Raw genomic sequence first — 21,913 nt, forward strand, 5'->3', positions numbered from 1 at the left:
TGAAGGATGGACAAATGAGTGCCCGAAACATGGCACATTAAGAGACCCAAAGCCTTAGAGGTACTTAGGATGCCAGCTGGCACTCATTTCTAGGGGAGGTAGCTCCCTCTGTCCTTCCAAGAACTTAGACTCATGGCACAGCATCACCAAGCGGAGGGCATCAGTCTTCAACCTACCCAGACAAGCAGAAGAGGAGTGAGCACGGACACAAGGGATGAGCTGAAATGCTTGAATCTCACCGGTGCTGGGATCCCAGGAGGGAATCCATGAGTGAGGCCAAGCCAACGGGGCTGCAATTTGGGGCTGCTGGCAGGCGGTGGGTTTGCTGGGGTGCAACACCAGCCCTGAAGGCTTTGGGCAGCCCTTACGGTGATGCTTTGCCGGTGAAAGTGAGAGGGATGGGGACTGATCATCCCCTGGCAAGCCCAGGATGAAGAATGGGGGAAAGTGGCCAAACCCCACCTTTTTTCCACCTCCTCCCGACTTCCTCTCGGCATGAGGTAGGATTGGGGCCAGGAGGCAAGAAAACTGTGATTTATGAGGAAAACCGAGGAGCTGCATGGACAGTCTGGCAAGAAATAAGTGGGATGAGAGAACAGAGATAACAACCTGCAAATGTTTCAAGGGTATAAAAAATAATCTGGAAGGCCAAGAATTTAGGGCCCATCTTCCACAAAGCGTTCGGCCTCCTTTAGCTGTTTGCATTGGCCTTTGTCTGGTACACAGAGAGAAAGGAGAGCTGGGCCCTCCTGAAGATCAGTTATGTGAGTGCAATGAGAGCTCGAAGCAGGAATGTGAATCTGGGAAAAGGCCCCCTGATGCTGTGATGCACGAGGCTATGGGATGGCATCCTGAGGAGGTTTCATAGCCTGGGCCTTTTAAAGCTGGACTGAAAAAAGTATTAGCAGGGAATCTGTGCTTCTGCAGGGAGAAAGGGAAGCTCTTTGCACCAGTAGGTGTTTTCCTCGCCGGCCTGAAACTTTTAATTACGCTGCGCAGGTTCACCCTCGGGCACGTTAGAGGAAAAAGAGCGTTTTCAGCCCGAACCCGCAGCTTCCCTGCCTCCTCGAGCTCTCCCCCATTTGCAAACAATTGCGAAGGTGGAAGAATTCAGCGAGCAGATGTAGCCTGCCCCCCTAGTCCCATCTGTTCACATCAGAAAACCACCACGCAATCTGGCACGGGGAGCGCTCGCCGCTCAAGATAGACTCTGGCCTGGGCTCGGGAGGGGAGAGGGAAGGGGGGGCCGGGGAGGGGCGGTGGCGGCGGGTCACAGGCGCTGCCAGCGCTGCGTGGGAAGCTCCAGCAGCATCTGCCAGCACCGCCGCTGCCTCAGGTCGGAGCGAGATCCTCCAGCAAGGTCTGTCAAAACACAAGGAGCCTGCATGGAGCGCGCTTCGTCTCCCTGCGCACGCAGCATCCCACCGGCAGCAGCAGGAGGGGAGGGAGATCTGAATTTTGGGGATATGGGCACAGGAGGAGCGCTTCAACAACGCAGCGTTGGAGAGAAGAATGTAGTAAACGGGTGTTCAAATGTGCAGCGTGAAAAGCAGGGGATTAGGGGCTGCAGGCTGGACGTTTGCTTTCCTGCACTGCAAGTAGTTACCAAGGCACCCTTGAATGGGGTAAAATCCCAGTGATTTGGGGGCCTCGGGGTTGTGGGGTCCTGCTTCTCCCCTGCAAGTCTGACTCAGGGCGAGACCTTCTTACTATTCTCTTCCTGGCTCCCGGCTCCTCCTGCAGCCTCTCTGCTCGGCTGGAGCTGCTCCAACCCGCTCGGGAGCCGGCGAGGCAGCGGTGAGGTGATGGAGCTGCGGTGTGACAGCCACCGGCGCCGGGCAGGGAGCGGAGACGGCTCTGCCAGCCCCTGCTCCTCCCAAGCCTCCTCCTCCGTCTGCAGAAACAGGCTGACGGCGCTCTGCTCCTTCTCGAGGCTGTTTGCAGAGATGTGGATCGACGAGGCGTGCAGCTAGCGGCCAGGTATGCCCCTTTAGGCGAGTGTCCAGGCTACATTACAGCCCCAAGCCGCCCTCTGCTTCTCCCTACGACAGAAGTAGAGTAGGAGAAGCACGCACCAAGGTGCAACATTCATGATGAGAAACACACACAGCCTGCTTCGAAGCAAATAGAGGTGTAACATCAATGAAACACTGCAGCGTGGTTCCTCCCCCACTGCTGGCATAGCTCAGCCCCGCACACGTGAGCTCCCCAAATATTCATGGGAAAAGGCAAAGCCACGGTGCTCTTCTCCTACCGATAGCCGAGGTACAAACTCTGCTTTTAATTATTATTATTATTATTTTTGATTCATACATTTCCTTGCCTTGGTGTTTGGGGGTGCTTAATATCCTCTGGGAAAGATAAACATCAGTGATTATTTTAGGCCTGTATGACCTTGCTGAGGAGTAACATGACTCCGTGCAGGGCTGAGAGCAGACTTGGCAGAGCCTCGTTGTAAGGAAGTCTTCTATTGTGCAGACTTGCTTTGCCTGTGAAGCAATATGTTTTTTTGTCTTGCAGAGCGAAGCGCGGAGGGAAGGCTCAGCCTGCACCGAACTCTTGCAGCAAAGGACTGACTCATTTTCAGAAAATCAGGCAGGATCACAGGCGGAAGTAATAACTGGCCCTCGAAGCTGAGCACTTTAAAACCCTGCTCTTGGTTCACCCTCATGACGGCGAAGGAAGAAGACAGCAAACGACAGCGGAGGACACGGCACATTCTGTTCGGTTCTAATCGGCCTCTGATTTATGACACATTTCACTAAATCTTTATAAAAAAAACGCCCACCCTGACATCCCCGTCGATGTTTTCTTTCAAACCAACAAAGCAGCGTTTCAAATTCCTGACCACGTCTTGGTCGGCCAACAGCAGAGCCTCCTTTCCCTACCAACATGATTTGTTGTAACTGAGAGTGGAGTAAAGCCGCGACAGCTGTAAATCTGCACTCTGCTCCTCCACGCAGCCCCGCTGCACCTGCAGGTGAGCTTTTGGTTTGAGGCTGAAACAAACAGCCCTCCCCGTAATGAATTTATTGGCTGTCACACGTCCCGACTACTGCAGGGCACTCGAGGCACGGATGGAGTTATGAACAAGGGGGGGGGGGTTATTACCAAAGCAGCATAATGTAATTATTTTTAATGCTGCTTCCATCTAGTCTGTGGCTCCTTTTAAGGCCTCTGCAATTTTGCCAGGGAAGCCATGGGCATTGTAACGGTGAGATCTTTTCTCCTTCCCTTCTCACCTCCTGCTCCCTACATGCTCCATGTCCATCTGCACCTGCAGCTGCTGTTCCTGGGAATGTGTGATGCAGCATCCCTTATCCCTCCTGCCCAGTCCTTAATAAAAAGTCACTCATTTGAGCTAAAGGAGTGTGGCTGTATTCATCCAAACTGTGTGCAACTTTCAGAACACAAGAAATGCAGGCCTGGTGCTGCCCTCACAGACTTTGGCAGTCTCTGCAACACCAGGAAGAAAGAATGTGGCAGGATGGAGATCCTGGGCCAACTTCTAAGCAGCAGTGCTACCAAGTAGTCATAGAATCAGTCACAGCATGGTTTGGGTTAGAAGAGACCTTAAAGCCCACCCAGCTCCACCCCCTGCCATGGGCAGGGACACCTCCCACCAGCCCAGGTTGCCCAAAGCCCCATCCAGCCTGGCCTTGAACACCTCCAGGGATGGGGCATCCACAGCTTCTCTGGGCAGCCTGGGACAGGGCCTCACCACTCTCTGACTGAAGAATTTCCTCCTAGATCTAGATCTAGATCTAAATCTTCTCTTTTCTAGTTTAAAGCCATTCCCCCTTGTCCTGTCACTGCACCCCCTGACAAAGAGTCCCTCCCCAGCTTTCCTGTAGCCCCCTTTAGGTACTGGCAGGCTGCTGTAAGGTCTCCCCGGAGCCTTCCCTTCCCCACGCTGAACAACCCCAACTCCCTCAGCTTGTCTTCACAGGAGAGGTGCTCCAGCCCCTTGATCATCCTCATGGTCCTCCTCTAGACTCGTTCTAACACTTCCATGTCCTTTTTGTGCTGGGGGCCCCAGAGCTGAATGCAGGGCTCCAGGTGGATCTCAGGATAGCAGAGCAGAGGGGAACAATCCCCTCTCTCACCTTGCTGGCCACGCTACTTTTGGTGCAGCCCAGGGTATGGTTGGCTTTCTGGGCTGCAAGCACACATTGACAGCTCATGTTGAGCTTCTCATCAACCAAGCACAGCAGAAAGCAGTACCCAGGCCCCCAGGAGCTTCCAGCATATCCACTTCACAAACTTATCTTTGATGTCCCCTCCCCATTAGAGGTGATCCCAAGGAGGCAGAAGACCCCAGCTCCAGAAGGAAGGCACACTCCCACAGCTGTGTCGACATGCCACACGAGGCACTTTGCCTCTGCCTCCACAAACCTTCTGCCTTGCTGGGAATAAAGAAATACTGCAGGAGCTCACAGCAAAGCTTTTTGGGCATACTATCACCACCACCCTTGGCTGTAATTAGTCTCCTCCTAATTATGACCTTTCCTTCTTGCTTGATTAGCCTGAAGTGCTGCTACCTGGCAAAAAGTAAGGTATCAGTGAGAAGACGCCACCAAAACAACCTGAAAAGACTTCAGAGCATACAGGAGCAGCTTTATACACCACGGCCTAATAAAAAAGCCATCAGGAGGAGGATACATCTAGGATTGAGGCAAGGTTATGGCTTCTCCCCAGCTGCTGCTCTGCAGCTCATGGGAGCCCGATGCAAACAGATCCTGCACCCTGGGACCAAGGGAAGGAGTACACACAGGTCTCCTGCCCACCTTACCCCAGTCCTGCCAGTTTTCATTCCCTAACACCTGCAGAAGAACACAAGGATCATTGATACCGGTACCTAGGGCTTGGAAATGGTATAAGCTAACAGAGCTGGCCCTGCTGTTGGACATTTCCTTAGCTGGGCCTGGCTCAATAGCTGCTAAAACCATTTCTCCCTCAGGGAAGGAAAATAAAACGGGAGCTCCGGAAGCTGACTTCCCAAATTTCTCTGCCACCACAGCGTGCATAACCTCAGGAAATTGCTGCTGCAGCTCATACCAGCCAGCTCCTCTCCAGCTAGTGGGAGAAAAGCTGAGAAATGTTAAGGCTCTCAGAGAAAGCAACATCAGTAGCCCTTTGGATGGAGCAGCACACAAAAGAATATGCATTTTCAAGATGTGGATCAGTTTAAGGATAAACACATTTGTGGATAGTTTCACTGTGCACTCAGCAGAAGTTCTTCCCTTGGAAGACAGTGGTACAGCTGGGTCCAAGTGTCAGTAAGAAGCTCAGCCTTCACGCTCACCAACTGCTGAAAACAATCCCTTTATTTCATAAGACCTCACCGCTTTTAGGTCCATTTTCATCTGTCGTTTTCTTACTTTTGCTGCTGAAAAGACTTGGAAGAAATTACCCCCTGGGGTAAACCAGTGCACTGCAGCTGATATCAGTAGTGCTGAACCAGTTTGCACCAGCGGCAAATCTGGCCCCAGCCACATGAGAATCAGGAAGCTGAGGTTATAGAAAGGGTTATTTGCACTACAGGAATGAATGACAGAGCAGTTTCAGTTTCCTGTGTGAATGCACTTCTTGTGTCCCTCACTTTTGGTCTTTATCACACACTGCATCCCAAGCCCAGCAGGCTGCGAGGAACCATTAAAGATGTTGCAGAGCTCATTAAGCTGAGTGTCGCTGAACACGTAGCTACCAGACCTCTGTGTGGAGGACATAGACTTCTGTACCAAAGCAGCAACGTCACAAAACAACCAGCAGTGAAGAGCAAAAGAGAAAAAAAAAAGGCAGGATAAAAGCAACCCTTCTGAGCAGGGCGGTAGCTTTAAAGCACCAACTGTCCAACCTCCTGGGGAAGTCCTCTGCTGGTGCAAACTGTCACAGCTCTATCAGACCTGGCTGTTTGCAGCAATTGCTTTGTCCCACCGTGTTTGGGACAGAAGGTTAGTCTGCTTCTCGTTGCAGCAGTGGTAAACTTCCTGAGATATCACAGCCCCCAAAGTATCTGGAAAATCAGTTCCCAAGACACATCCTGTTAAATGCAGCATGGGGGCAAGGGGTTCACAGCCAAACCATGGCTGGATCCCATGGTGGTATCTAATCTTTAGTCCTTATCTAGATCCCAGTGAAATCACTAGGTGTTTCTGTCACTTTTCATGTCAGCAAGATCTGTCCCCAGCTTCCTGGTTAGAGCTCCCAGCTCGATCCCCAAGTAACGCTCTATCCCCAAATAATAACATCAGTGACTGTGACAATACACACAGGGTTTTTTTGTTTTGTTTTGTTTTGTTTGTTTGTTTTTTGTTTGTTTGTTTGTTTTTAGCTTTGAAAGTAATCAGGTGATACTGTTGGCTGCTGCTCAGAAGCAGTCCCATATTGCCAGAAGTTTTGCAAGATTCACCTCCTGAGTAAGATCACAGGAGGACTGCAAACATCAGATGTTTGTCACTGACTGCCACGGAGCCAAGATTTCCCTGGGTGTTCTCTGATCACATCCTAACGAAAGTCATTTGCCTTACCCTGCTCTTCTAGAAATCAGAGCTCTGCAAGATGGTAATTTATGGTGAATGTTTACAACACCTTTCCCTGAGCACTGTGTGTTAAAACAACATTCCTAGATGCATCTGCTAGAACACTGAGCAGTTAGGTAGGAAATTCTGATTTAAAAGAGAAAATCAGAGAACTACCTCCACAAGAGTAGTTTGCTATAGCAAATGATTTTTTGTCAATGTCAAGAAGCCCTGACAGCAAGAAGACTCCAGAGCACAACCCTGCCATTTCCCACCTGCTCAAACACACTCCTGGAAGAGGCTTGTGCTTCTGGATCAATTGAATATGACATGAGAACACGGCGCGGCAGCCAAGGTTGCAGGGAAAAGTCACCCTTCCAGCAAATAAAACAATGCAGCTGTGTTGTAATCCTTCAGAATAATCCTGACAACCTATACCTAGTCGCTGTACGCTCGGAGGGAATAAACTGCTTTGAGATCTGCCCATGGCAAGTGCTTTGCAAAAGGCACGCACTGCTATTAATTCCACCTCCAGGGAATAATGGCACTACTCAGAGTATGGCAAGTTCAGTACGAGGATAGTTTTTTTGCTGGATCTGGGCCTTGATTCATTTTTTTCCCCTGTTTACACTATGTATTTACTTTTTGCACTTCATTCAGGATAGATAATGAAAACAGTATAGTCTGCTTCCACTTTTGTTTCTGGAACAGATCAAAGGCTTTAATGGACTCGGGCTCAGCAGAACTCTAAATGCTCCTTTCTGTACAGATACAGCCAATTAAAGAGCCCTGTCGGCTTCCAGGAGGATTACTTGAGATCTCATTATTTGCACTGCTCTGAATTCAGTCCTTAGAAGAGAGCGGACACATTCTGCCAAAAAATAAAGAAGGGAAAAAATATGGAAAATAGCAAAGGATTTTTTTGCATCTCCTGTATTTAATGCAATCAGCCTCAGCAAAGTGCACTGCACTCCTGCTCGTTAAAAAGGGCTCGTCCTTTTTGTTGTTGTTGTTGTTCCTGCCTTGGAATCGCTACAGAGGGATAAAGTTCTGCACGGCTCGCTCACTCGCACAGTTGTAATAAGTCAGAGCAGGCTGGCTCCCTGCCCACCACAACACAAACTCCCCTCAAGTCTCCAGCTTTTCCATGGCAACCCCACAGTCACCAACACAGCAAACAATCGCTGCAGCCCCTGCCTGTCTCCCCTCGTAGCGCGGAGAAGGAGAGCATTGCACCCAGCCCCTGGACCTGGGCTCATTATCAGGCTTGAAAGGAAGCAGTGGCTGAGATCCCAATCCCCTCCGCACGCAGCTTTAGGTGAGATCAAGAGGAAAAAGCACCGAAATGCTCAGCACAGCTCGGTGTACTTTTGCTTAAAGGAAAAGGTTGTTGCTGTGTGTACAAGACGTGAAAACCAGAAGGTGTGAGCATCGCTGAGCCTGCCCAGGCTGCAAACAGCATCATAAAGCGAGGCTCTGAGGCTTGCATTGCCCCACGATGTCCGAGGGCCTGATCCTTGCTGTGTCTTCTGCCAGGCCTGGATTTTGGGGGCTGACAGCAGCCTGAGGATGCTGCGGACAGGACCGTCCCCAGCTCTACTCATGATCCCCACGGTGAAGGAGCAGTAGCAGTGCTGGGGCCTGACGTGCCACTGCTTCGCGTTGGCATCCTCCACACCTGTGCAAATAAGGGCCAGGAGCAGGACTGAACCCCACCGTCCCCATCTGGTAGCATTTTACTCCCTTTGAACAGCTTCGTAAGACCTCACAAGCTGCAAGGCAATAGAAAGTGAAGCCCAGAAGGCCCCAAAAGCCTTACTTAAAGTGAGGGCTCGTGGTTTTCAAGCTGTGGTCTGCAGACCCTTGAGGGTTTTGAGGGCTGCTTCCGAAGGGTCTGTGAAAGCTAAGTCTGGAAAGGAAGTCAACGGCCTTGAGGCTTAAACTAGTTACAAGCAAACCTTCATCTGCACTGGAGAACTTTTAGAGGATCTACAATTTGTAAAAGGCTGAAAGGCATGTTCACAGGCACACTTTTATAGCCCATCGTAGACATGTCAAGAACCTGCTCCGTGCAAGGAAAGTTACCCTGTTATGGGATAATGTCAGAGCACGTACAACAGCATGAGTATGGGAAGTCTGCTGCCATTAAACCTCACCAGCACAAATTCAGCAGTGGATATAGTTTTCCGGGCTTAAGGAATATTATAATTTGTTTGGAATATGCTTTTGCTGGTTTAACTTTGAGGGCCTCGTTAAAGTAAAAGGCTTTGTAGGCTGGAAATACCACAGGCAGGCTCACTTCTTGTGGACAAAGTAGAATTTTGAAGGTAAATTGGCCCCAAAACAGCCATTTCCAATTCAAATCCCGATGCAAAATAAAACATGTCTTTAAGGCTTTAAAAAATTATTTAGCTATTTTTATAACATTTGAAAAAATGATTTCTCTGGAAAAAGTTCAAAATGCAAATAATACACCGAGTACTGAGGCTTAAGTGGAGGCTTAGGTAACAGCGTGCTTCCAGCATGCCTGGTGTCCCAGCGAGCCTGCCCAAAGGTACAAACCTTCCCCTGGACCAGTGACCCGAGGGTGTCAGTCTCCGTGGCAAAATCCCACCAGTGTTCCTCTTTCTTTGCTGGCATGTGTGTGACTGAGGCACTGCGGGCCATGGTTCCTTGTGCAGAGGGTTTGAAGGCTGCCTCGGTCCAGGATGACCTGTGGGTGAGTTCGTCCATCTTTCGGGGAAAATGGTGGAAGCAGAAAGCACGGGAAGGATTTTGGAGCATTACCAGCAGCACCTCAATTACATGGGTTTTAGTCCCAGTGAGTGCAGAACTGCTCTAAAGCACACCCTCAGCCAGATTTAACCCGCTCAGAAGGTTAAGAGACTCAGTTAGAAACTTTCTGATGTGGACAGCAAGTGCTTTAATCAAGAGGGTGAGCTTTCTACACATGGCTCAGGTCGGAGCTGCAGCTGCTCCCGCAAGCTGGATACCCTTAACTAACGCTGAGTTTAACTCTCCTTGACATCAACATTACTTTGCATGATGCCCGAAGTGTGATGAGGTCCTACTGATATGTCCGATGCCATTTTGAGATTGCTTCACCCCGGCTGCTGGATGACATCTGCACAGCACAGGTGCCAAAATACAACCCGCTGGCCGGGGTGTGTTATGCATTCGTTTCTGTGGCTCATCCGCAGAGGAAATGAGTCTCTCAGCTGCTACCCTAAAAAAGCTGGTTCTGCAGCCCACACTATGATAGCTCATAAATTTAATTCTAGAGGTCCCTGACCTCTAGAGTTTGGTGGTGGTGGAAGCAGCGGTTAGCACACAAGTCTCTGTGTGTTAACTTGAACAAGGATGCAGAAAGAAAAGAGGAGGTTATCTTCTGTTTATGTACTGATGACCTGAACAAAGCCAGTCAACCCAGGCTGAGTTCTGCTACAAAAATTGTTTTCAATATGATTTTTCCTTAGCTTTAGAACATAAAATTTCATTTTAGGCTTGGTTCTGGTTTCTTCAGTGGACACATGACCACTCTCTCTTCTGTGAGCAGCTGTCATCAGCTCAGCCACAGTGCCTGCTGCAGACACCACAACACTCAACTCCCTCCTGGGACTCAGGGAACTGCATGATGCACTTCCACGGCAGCCTCAGAACCTACAAATCCTACAGACCCAGAAGAGTAATACGGAGCTTTGCGTTAATCTCCCTCAGCTGCGGGTAAGCTCCTGTCGGTAGGCTCGGGAGCCTAAGGGGAGCCGTGACATTCCCCCCTCTCTCCTTCGTGGGCCGCTGGCGGTGGCTGCAGACATGCACCAGGATGTGAGCCCCGAGGGGACGTCTCAGCTGGAGATCAGATTGGATTCCACAAGAGCAAAGATCAAATGGCTTTTTAACCAGTTGAAATTTCAGCCTTGTTGCTATTGGTACAGATTCTCTCCTTTCTTTCATCCAAAAATCATGAGTTCACGTACAAAACCGAAGGGTCCTGCCCTAGCCAAAGGTCTACGTGTTCACCTTCTGCTTTGTACCCAACCGCTCCAGGACCTGTCACCTCGCACAGAAAGTGTCCCTTGCCACTAGCCACAGCAACCCCAGGGCCCACTTGCTGACGAATAACCACATCTTCTGCCTGCCTGTGCCTGCTGCTGCGTGGCTCATCCTGGCTCCTGCAGAAAGTCTTGACACCACAGTATCCCCTACCTGTGAGGGCAGGGAGCTTTCTGCGTGGCTTCCCGTAGCTACACTGCTCATTTCTGATGCTGTGTCCTAGGAGGGCAGTCCCCCATTTGAGTCACTGTTTAGGAATTATTTGCTGTGTAAAGCATCTTCCTCAGCACTTACTCAACCGGAGTTTCTGCTGCAGTGTAGCTAGGCAGCCCTTTGCCTCAGTAGCCAAGAGGAAATGCTGGAAGTGTTTCTGTGGTGCAAAAGCAGACACAAAAAATGGGGAGGGAGATTGGATTAACCAGGGTATCCTAACTATGGTCTACTGAGGGGTGCCACCAGTAAAACGAAGTGGAGACAAACACTGTCAGTAACTCTGTCTCACTCCCATCAGGCAAACCGAGTGAAATCCAAGGGTGCAGAAACCACAGGATTTGTTCAGAAAGATAATCTCATTAATAGTGCTCCTGCATAGAATGATCAGAGGTATTACTGACATCTGTGGCCTTGCATTTGCATTTTGCTGCGAATCCCTCCAAGACACAGGAAACCTTTCAACAACTCATTCCCAGGCTCCAGATCTCATGCTTCCCGGCCCTGAACAGGCTGAGCCACCAGGTCCCGACCACACAACGCCGTCGGGACACAGCGAGACGAGGTTTGGTTTTTGCAGCACCCAGAGCCCTGCTGGTCAAGCTCTTTTAACCTTTGCTCAGCGTTAACTCTCAGCTTTGCCTCTCTGCCTTGTGCTTTTACCAATACCCCAATCTCCTTCCTGTCATTCCTCGATAACAAGGTAATAAATGCAGTAAGGATACTGATAGGGTAGATTAGATAAGAGAGGCTCATGGGAGAGTCTGGCCAGCACGGTTGATCATACAGAACTTCACTGTGGCTCGCTACAGGCAGCTTTGCTTTGCTTTCAGGTGCATGGCTCCTGCAGTTTTGCACCTTTACAGCCTATTTTGGGAGCCCAGAGCCCTGGCAGGCAGATCCACGCCATGATGCAGCTCTGGACTCCCCCCAGAGCACTTGCAGCTGGTTGGTGCCAATGGGAAAGGGTTGGGAGGCAGGGAAAAATGATGGGGAAAAAGAGATGAAAAAGCCTGATTTGAGCAGATGAAGTGTCGTAGGAGAAGGAAGGCCACAGCTTTTAGACACGTGAATGTTTTGTGCTAGGGCTCATAAAACATGAGATTGGGCCACTTGGAGCTTGTTTCACTGCTGCTGTGGAGCGTGGACAAATTGGATCAGTGTCTGTTTTTTTTTTTTTGAAAGAGGAATCCTCCTTAAAAGGATCATTATCCTGCCCTGTACTGATTTGCTTTCCTATTCCCAGAGTAATTTTGAAGCTTCCTTTGCTAACATGTCATATTCTTGTACAGGGAAATGTTCAGGCACTGACAGCAAAATTTCCCTCTCCTCCTTTGCCCTTCAGCTCTGCTTCTGCCCTCGGCTCATGATGCTGGCCTCTGACATGAAGCTGAGACCGATGGTTACCACATGTGCCTGGAAGCCCAGGTGTCCCAGGACCCAGCAAGGACCAAGCATCGGTGAGAAACAGCCCGAGAGAATGAATTTGGGCATTAGCACTGGATTTCCTGGTGGGGACCTGCCTGTGTGTGGTATGCCTAGAGTTCTGTGCAGGTAAATCCTTTTTAAATACATGATTGCCTTCATTTTTTAAAATGTATGTTCAGCAAATAAGAAAAAAAAAATAGAGGAAAAGCAGAAACGGTGACAGATCAGAAGAAGGTAATGATAAAATAATGACCCAGCCTTCGGTGAAGGAGCAGTACTTACATCATCGGCAAGAAAAGAGACTGGACTGTCTCTTACCAGTGCAGTTTGGGATTTTTCCTAGACCACACACGCTAGCAAGGGAGGCAGCAGGCCTTTTACATTTGTTCCCTTGCATTTCTAACTTTCACAGAAATGACAAGGCCTGTCTTTATACAAGGCGTTTCAAAGTAGTGCCTTTGCTGTATGGCAAGCCAAAATGTCATGTTAGTACCACATTTCAGAAAGTAAATAGGTAACTACTTCTTAGGCAAATAGGAGGGATACTTTGACCTCTGGAACCGACTGGTGACTCACGGAGGTGCTGATGTCACACGGTTGCTTTTGGTGAGAAATGGCTCCCGTCTGTGTTCTTGACTCAGGCAAAATCTCCCAGGGATAAATTTTCCAAAGCACTCCAGAGATTTTAGGCTGTGATCCAAAACTCCAATTAGGTGCCCAGTTCCCACTGGTATCAGTTCAATACAGGAAAGATTAGATACCTCGATGTTATAAGCCAAGAAGATTTGGACTCCAAATCTTTGCTCCCAGATTGATCCAGTGCTGGATGCAGGAGAGGAATCCAAGGGTACAACACAGAGAAACACTGTTAACTTAGCATGAACATTTCCTTTCTAAGATTTAATTGCTCTTCATTTAATTGTAATTTCTTTAAATGATCTTCACATAAGCATGCAACACAAGCACATTAAAAAACATTACAGTGGCATGTAGGCATCATCACTACTAAAATGTACTTAGAGCTCAGAAACACTCAGAGCATGAGTCAAAATGTATGAGATGACCAGGAGAGCCTCCACATTTCCTGCCCTGCCCACAACACCCTGTCCTATTCATTATGATGCATTAAGAACACAAAGCAGTGCACATACCTCTGTTCTTAAAAGTTTGGTATACTCTTAATTACTTGTTGAAGTAATTAAGGATGTGTTCTCCAATATGGGGTCCCAGTTCAGCAAGCAGCACTCTAACTGAGAAGCATTTAAGCATGTTTAAGCATATTCTTCAAGTATTTTCCTGAAGGGGAGCCTGAGCATTCACAACTGCACGCCCAGTGCATGAGCACCCACTGCCTGCAGTGACTGGCCACCGAGCCCACTAACGTGCTGTCAGCTCACAGTTTTTGCTCTAGGTTTCCTGTGATAGTGATGCAGGAGCTTTGAGCCCATCCTTTAGAAACCTAAGGAGAGAGCAGACTCGTGGTTATCAGAATTCCAGCTGAAGCAGAGAGGCGGTGAGAGGGAAGACGAGGAGCACATGTGGAAGCCATGTGTTCAGCATCTCTCTCTTAGCCTGGCCCTCTGGCCCTTTCTTCCAGGCGAGGAAAACAGCACGAAGCAGAGTCAGGAGCAGGAAAGGAGAGAAGGGAGGGGGATAACCCAGGTGAGAGGGAGGAGGAAAAGCTAATAGGGCTGGGGAGTGGAGGAGGGGGCGGCAGGGAAGGACTCCAACCTAGAAAATTCTGTGATTCTGTGATTCTGTGACTTTGCTAGGGAAAGGAAATGTGTGTGACTCCTGTGACCAAAGCGAGTGGCATGAGGCTGTGCTGGAGTCCTGCTGACCCATGCTGTGCTCAGATGACGGGCTGGGAGACCCAAGCACAGACAGTATGTCCTCAGAGCGGGCCACATAAAGGGCTGTTTCCTTAACACACCGGTCACCCAAATGCAGTCGCCCTTCACGGGTTTGGCCATACACACGCACGCCCAGCGCAGCAGTGAGGGGGTTACCCACCTCAGTAGCCATCCTGGCTCTGCCAGGGCCCCTCAGACGTATTGTGTAGGGTACAGATGTATGTTAGAGGCCTTACACATGGTCAGTATATATAGAAACTTTTAGAAGTACCTACTGTTTACTCAACGGACTGGATTAACTTCTGTGGAGCTATTCTGGTCCACCTGTAAATACACGGCCTGAAAGGCCTTATGAAAAGCAGTCACTGTGCATTGGCAAGTGGCACTTCTGAAAACCTGAATATCCCGAGCATGAATGCTGGGGTTTTGTTTTGTTTTTTAAGTACCCACCATGACAGGATCGCGTTATGCAACTGCTGGATGCCAATTTTTATTTTATTTTTTCCAAAGCTCTTTCCCCACCCCCCCCATGGTCCCCTGAGGCTAAACGAGCGTGTGCTAAATTTTCGGTACAAACCGCTGCTGGGAATCGCCCCGCTCCTGACGCCTGCACTCAGAGGAACAGCGAGGTCTGCGTGGCGAGCGGCCAAAGCCATGAGCGGGGAGAGACTGCAGCACTCCCAGCCCTGCTCACACAAGAGCCCTACAGATGTCAGCCCAGGTGTGCCTACCGGTGTTTTTTGGCTGCTGAGGGTGACACATGCAGCATCCGAAGGGCTCCAACAGCGAGGGCTGAGCATGGGCTGAGGACGGTGCTTGTGCTGTGCTCTCAGGTTCGGCATGGGCACCGACAGCAGACTGTGCCTTCAGGTTGCCCCAGGCAGGGCATGACTTGCAGGATGGTCTAGATGGCCCAGAGGGGTGGCCCCGAATAACTTAGCCTGGAATCGGTCATTATCTCTGGTCTGTAAACTCACGGCTTTGACGGAAAGCAAGGAGTTTGTGGTAAAAGGGAGAAAAAAAAAAAAAGCAAGGGAGGCAGGGGGATGGGGACAGAGTGTGTTTGCAGCTGCTGGCCATCAGATTTCAACTCAATCAACAAGACTGAGTTCCAGCTCCCGAGAAAGAGAGCTTTTGATGACATATTGACACAGCCTGAACTACAGCGGTCCAAGCGGCAGCGCTGTAATTATAAGGATTATATTTAATACTGCACTTGGAAGTGAAGGTCTGAAACACCGTTGACTCTCTCTCTCCTTAAAAGCTGGCCAAAATCTGTCCTAGGAGCCATCATGGCAATGCACAAAGTTGGTAGGAAAAAAGAAATATAGGAACTCGAATCATTACGAAAGCGGATCGTGTGGCTAGCAGATCAGGTCTGCTAGGAGCTGTGCAGTGAGGAGGGAAAATGAACGTGAAAGGAAGGGCGACTGGATTTGTAGGAAAAATTGAAAGTAGTATTTAAAAGTATAGAATTAACTGTGTTAAGGAAATAAGTCAATTGACAATTAATATGCTACTTGCTCTTGAATTCAGCTTTATTTTGGTAGTACATAGCGGGCTTCAGCCAGGCTGAGGCCTGTTTGTTGAACAAAGACCAAACCCTGGAAATACTTCTAGACTTGCTTAATTCTACACATCTTGATTTCAGCGTGATTACCCATGTGTGCACAATTAGGCACACGCATAACTATTTCCGGGAACCGGGCCATAGAGGTAAGCAGCCCAGTGCTGAGGACCAAGAGTATCTAGCTCAGAAGGACACGGAATCAAAAGCTCTTGGAGAAGCAGAGTGAATGAACTTCTCCGGAAAACAGAATAATTGACTACAAACTGGCATAATCTACAGAAATAAAGAACGTAATCCTGCATTAGGCTGATGTTCCACAGTGCCACATCCATAGTATTTCCCACAAACTGTTTCGGGAGAGGCCAATCAGATCAGAATTAACATTAGAAAGCTCAGATGTTGAGATACTACAGCAGTGAGGGAAAGGGAACAGGAAGAAAGGGGAGAGAGGGAAAGGAAAGGAAAGGAAAGGAAAGGAAAGGAAAGGAAAGGAAAGGAAAGGAAAGGAAAGGAAAGGAAAGGAAAGGAAAGGAAAGGAAAGGAAAGGAAAGGAAAGGAAAGGAAAGGAAAGGAAAGGAAAGGAAAGGAAAGGAAAGGAAAGGAAAGGAAAGGAAAGGAAAGGAAATTGGGAGTGTCTGGAGATGGTTTCTAAAGCAACAGAACCCTAAATAAATGGTCTGATTTTCCAAAGTGAAAAACATAAACTGAACAGCCCATGCAGCATTTTCGCCAACTGTCACTGGGGTGGCATTTCTGAAATCTGGTGGAATGACTCATCTCAAAACAACAACTGTTGCCAACAAGGTCTTTCCTCCAGGTCTAGTTATTTGAATGAGAGAGCTGTAAAGAACAAAATAAACAGAAAAGTCAGAGGCAAATCCTTGTCTTGGGGTTCAGCTCTGAAGCTTCCTCCGAAGCCATCCACTCTCCGAGGAGCCTTCCCAGCCCGCTGAGCAGGAACGCAGGTGACCCTCTGCGTCAAGAAAGGCATTGGCCCTGTTGTAATGAACCCCTTGCTAATTAAAAGAAATTCGTCATACTGCACCTAGCAACCTCCTCTCACACCACACATCCGTACGGCACGCATCCTCCTGAGCCCTTCTGCCCTCCCCGTTAGAGATTTCTCAGGATGGCAAACATGACACCGACAGGTAGCATGGTGCTGGAAGGGCTTGAGACAGACACCCCTGAATTCAGCGGGAGCAGAATTAAACACAGCCCCATCAGCCCAGCTACGCACCCGTCTTTGGCTAGTACAAAACACGACAAATTCAAAGACGCCTGCTGAAGCAGTGTTGTTTTGCTGAATAATTTATATCCCTGAGACCTCTGAAAATGAGCAGCATACACTTCAGCGCTGCAATAGCTATTCAGTGGAGACAGTGCACATTGTGTTCAGGAAGCTCATTGCTTAAACGCTGTTGCCATGACTATAAGAAAGTGATTATACTATTGTTTACAAGAGACTCTCGATAACTCATTACCACCCTAACCAGAGTTTTGCCTCCAGTCAAAAATTTGGGGAGGACAAAAAAAAAAATCTCATAGGTATAATTAACTTTGTGATCAAGATAACTCCATTTAGAGACTTTGAAAATTGAACACATCGTACAGTGAGGAATTAAAATAAGTAAGAATTACAAGTGACTGCACTGTTGACACTCTGCTTTTCTGACTATTTAATTAGTTCATTGGTAAATTCCACAGAGAAGAAAAGTCCTGCTAACTAAATAACTGTTGTAACTCGTTTTCAAGGAAGAAATGATTTATAGGGTAAGTGCCAATGTAGGAGTTAACTGTGATGAGTAACTCTGTAAAATAAGCCACTTTGTACACAACGTAAGGAGAAAAAGGCTTTAAAAATCTGAGTAAGAGTAAATGTTTGGTATTATGAAATTATGGCTTTCCAGTGTCCTGGAATGAAATCAATACCTAGAGCACTCAGTTCTGAATCCCCTAGTGCTCATGTCCCGTACACGACCTCTTTATCTCAATAGTGTGCTGATGATCAATAGTTTCCAAAAATGAGAAGTTGCTCTGAAGCTGTCGGAAAGTCTTCCTCACATTTCCTATGGCCAGTAACAGGCTGCAGAACACAAAGCGAGGGGATGATTAATAGAGCGCTGGACTAGGAGTCAGGAAATCTGGGCTCTGTTCCCAGCTCTGCCACTGACCTGCCGTTTGACCTTGGGCAAGACACTTGACCTTTCTGTGCTTCTGTTCCTCTTTCCATTCTTTGTCTATCTTGTCTCCCGAGGCCCTAAGGTATGCAGGGAAGGGCACGGTTCTCACTGGGTGTTTGTGTAACACCTACGGTGGGGAGGTGCCTGAAGAGCTCTGTAATAACGCCAGGGTACCACAGCGACGGCTGTTGCACAACGGCGTGTTTTGTTTCAAAGCAGAGTAGCCAAGATGAAACTTCTTGGGGTTTCATCTGCACGTCCAGGATCTTACCGTCTCTTTCAGTCAGCGTCAGGCTCGGGCAGCAGGTACACGGCTTTGCAAGAGCTGCTTCCTCGCTGTGCCTTCATGCTGATTTCTAACTGGTTCTAATTTCTCTGCACCTCGATTCAGCTGGGCTTAAAAGCACATCACAACAAATGAGTGGCACAGATAAAAATAGCTACAGGAGCCATTTCTGAACAAAAGGAATTTTGTCAGGGAAATGGCAACACCTGTGCGTGAAGCCAGGGGCATGATGTATTTACAAATTAAATCAATTTATATATAATTCCTCACTAACTGTGTTGGAATTTTGTGCTTGTTCATGTTATTTGATTAAGAACTACTTCTGAGCCTTCCTCCCACCCTGAGCCATAGACACAAACCTTCCCCTATTACTACAGGATCGTTCTCCTAGCAAATGGGAGGCAGCATATGCAGTACAAAGCGGCTCCCACCTGCTACTTACTGCTGGGGTGCAGCTGCAGCCTCACCAGAAAGCAGATGACTTCGGTATACGCTCTCAGTTCCAGTCCCACTCTGCACCCGGTCTGCTGGAACATCAAATGCACGCAGTGCTTGGACGCAGCCGACTTAATTGGGAGACTAATTTGAGCACAAACTGATGCAGAATGAAGAGCAAGTGAAGCAAGAAAATATGAAGCGTAAGAAGCACTGCCACATCTTGCACTTTCATTGTGAGTCTGGGGCAACACGCTGCCTCAAATAAAAACCCAGCCGGGAGTCACATCATTATGTAAAAGACTCATTTGAGTTTACGTTTCCAGTCCTCATACCTGTGGGACAAAGGCTGAAAAGGTGATTGGAGTGCACCTCAAAGGCTCAAAACACAAAAGTCAAATAAGAAGAATCCATCAACTCATATACATTGCCTGCAGCTTTGCCAAAGCAAACGTTCAGATATCCTGTCTCAGGCTCCATCAATAATGAACTTGGCTTCTAAGCCATAAAACTCACCATCAGATCTCAATGCGCTTTACAAAGGTGATAAATAGTATTTTTCATAGAGGAAACTGAGGTTTATGGAAGTGAAATACCAGGAGTAATCTGCTGAACAGATCCTAGACTCCGAGTAGAAACACTGGGGTTTTAGTTTACTGTGCGCTCACCTAAGAACTTTTGCTTGAGAGTTGTAAGTGTTTTGCGCTAGGTTTTAGTGTTGGCACTTCAGTACAGTTATGGATTACTACCTGCATCTACGAATACTTTGGAAGAACTTGACAAGGTATGACCAGTTCACAGGTTGCTCTCAGGTGGCTATGGGAGGCTTCTCATGGGAAATCTGGGGTGTAAACAGTTTGTGCTTTCATCTAAAAAGAATAAAAAATAAATTAAAAAATAGTTTCTTAATACTGTTAAGTTGAACAAGTGATCCACATTTCAGTTGGCACCAATTCCTTCTTTTCTGCAGCCAAGACCACTGCCTCTATCCCAGTGCTCTGGCAGCTGGAGCAGGCTGCCAGCTTCCAGCAATGCCTACACCACACCTGAGGTGCAGCACACATGGGGCAACGGGGATATTACCCCTCCCAAAGGTGTCAAGGGGACCGTGGTGGAGCCCTTCTTTTCAGTAATTAGACACGGGTGAGGTTTCAGTTTCATCAGCTCACAGGCTTGATAAGAAAGGCAGACTACAACTGGCCTCTGAAGATGATATCTTGGTAGGAAGGACCGTTGCCAGCAGTTAAGAAGAGGAAGAGAAGCATGTTATGGTCTTTCTGAACCTGCTAACTGACTAACCTAGCTGTGGGGTTTTTTGGTCACTGCAAGCTAACCGAAGACCACATACACCTTCTGCAGGCAGTGCTCATTGCCAGGAGAGAAGAAATAGGAGCAAGATAAGTCAAAGTTTCAGCAAAGCAGCTTCTGGGTCTGACTCAGACACACCTTTCTAAGCTTCAGATTTTCCCACAGAGCGACTAACATTTCTGCTGGAGTCACATTTCTCAGTAGAGAAGAAACAGGAGCTGTTTCACCGTCCTTCGTCGTGGTGCTATGCTCAGGGGACTCAATCTGAGCACTGCAGGAGATGTGAGAGCAGGATCAGAGGACGAGCTGTACTAGTCGGGGAAGTTAAGGAGCCATGGGTTGGCCTTGGAGACCTCGTCACCTCCAGGCAAGCTGTTTACAAGCTGCTCACTGTCTACAGAAACTTTGGTGGCGGAAACAGTCTGTTAGACAGTTTCAGAATGGCAGAGACTTTCATTAAATGCATTCGGAGGCTAAAAAGCTTCAAAGTAAATGACTTGGCTGGAGAATTAGGGCTGAAAAGGCTCCTAAACTAGCAGACACTTAATAAGTTCACTGGCTGAACTTCTCATTAAATGATAACCTTTACACAGCCCCCGGGGTGTCTCCTTGGTGTTGGTGCCAAGAACGTTCTCGGACCCAAGGGGGACTGAGATGTTCAGAGGTGCCCAGGTCCGTCCTGCCCCAATGGCTCCCAGCAGGCAGCAAGGCCCGGGACAGCAAATCAAAGTTTTCGACCCACAAAAAGCAACGTGACTCATTTCGTCTGTCTTGGCTACAGAAACCGTCTCTATCCCTCAGAAGCCCCAGGCAGCGCTCTGCCACCTCACGCACAGAACGTTTCGTCGTGTGGCACCGAACTTTGTTCATCAAAAAGGTCCCAGCCCACTTTCGAGGAACAGGTCCTTGCTGCAGTCCCCTCTTGTTCCCCGCACCCTAACACCGCTGCACCTGATCACCTTGTCCTGTTTGCTTTGAAAGAGCTTCCCAAAGCTGCGTGCATCCAGACCAGAAAATGACACAACTTTGCAGGGCTCCCTGGCAGGCCAGCAGCAAGCCGGCAGTCCAAACCTCAGCAAGTACAGCACAGATCATTAAAAAAAGTTATTAGGAAACAATGCCAGGGTTTCTACACTCATTTAAAGGATCTCCACACACAGCAACCACCTAAATCAAAGTTTTACAAGCAATACTTGGCTCTCGGCACCAGCCGGGCAGCCCTGTCTCCCAGGGATGTCCTCAGGGGACTGAGACAAACCCATGGCTATTCCAGATTTGGACTGCTGTTGATGAGAATTTAGGGGAGCAGGGGGAATTAGTCCATTTCCCTCTTCCTCGGCTACACCATCTTTGCAAGACTGTTTTCCCTTTTTTTTTTTTCACCTGCTTGCGGACTACATCTGGGGACCAGGCCGCGTTCGCAGTCATCCTTATGAGCACAGAAAATAATAACAATCGTTCCAACAATAAATCCAGCGCGACTTGGAGAGGGATAAAAGCCGAACGAGTCACCTGGGACTGGTGACAAACAGCACTTAACACACTCGGAGGAAGACATCGGCCACCAGGGTGACGGCTGCAGCGGAACAACCTGAGCAGAATAACACAGCGATGCCTGTGAAAGCGAGCTCCTCGCTTGCACGGGGTGAAATGAACGCTGCTCAGCCCATGGCAGAGGAACGAAGGGAAGGAAGGGCCGCTGGGGATTTGTGACTGCAGAACTTTGGTCTCACCAGTTCAACGCTTAACCCGCTGAGGAATGCCCTCCAGAGCTAACTGTTTATATATAACACAAAGAATATAAACAGCTAAGTGCTGGAGGGCGCATATATACATGCAGATATATGTATAAAAGACGGGATATTTTCTGTTCCACTCTGCACCATGAAAAGTAACACCACCAGATAAATAAACACATGTCAGCTCGTGGGAAATGCAGGGAGGCAGAAAGCACAAAAGCTTTCCTAGCCGTGTCCAGAAGAATAAATTTCTCTTTCACATGCACCCGCACCCAGCAGTCCAGCTCAAAAATCTGGCCTCCACTCTCCAAGGAGGAAATGCTGCTG

The 21,913-nt window shown here is 48.5% G+C and overlaps 1 protein-coding gene and 2 long non-coding RNA genes across 3 annotated transcripts in view; 1 reads left to right on the forward strand and 2 right to left on the reverse strand.

Annotated features, from left to right (window-relative positions):
* Nucleotides 1–21,913, reverse strand: part of MAML2 (mastermind like transcriptional coactivator 2) — a 208,686-nt gene that overhangs the window by 182,049 nt on the left and 4,724 nt on the right. The window lies entirely within an intron of this gene.
* Nucleotides 1,869–12,239, forward strand: LOC311427128. Its single transcript, XR_014687216.1, has 3 exons — nt 1,869–1,980; nt 2,521–2,980; nt 12,130–12,239. It is a non-coding gene; the product is annotated as an uncharacterized lncRNA (long non-coding RNA).
* LOC311427118 lies at nt 9,147–13,649 on the reverse strand. Its single transcript, XR_014687213.1, has 2 exons — nt 13,364–13,649; nt 9,147–13,034 (listed from the first exon to the last, which is right to left on the reverse strand). It is a non-coding gene; the product is annotated as an uncharacterized lncRNA (long non-coding RNA).

The sequence above is a fragment of the Aythya ferina genome (genome assembly GCF_964211825.1).
Source record: "Aythya ferina genome assembly, chromosome: 1".
In the NCBI taxonomy this organism is placed as follows: domain Eukaryota; kingdom Metazoa; phylum Chordata; class Aves; order Anseriformes; family Anatidae; genus Aythya; species Aythya ferina.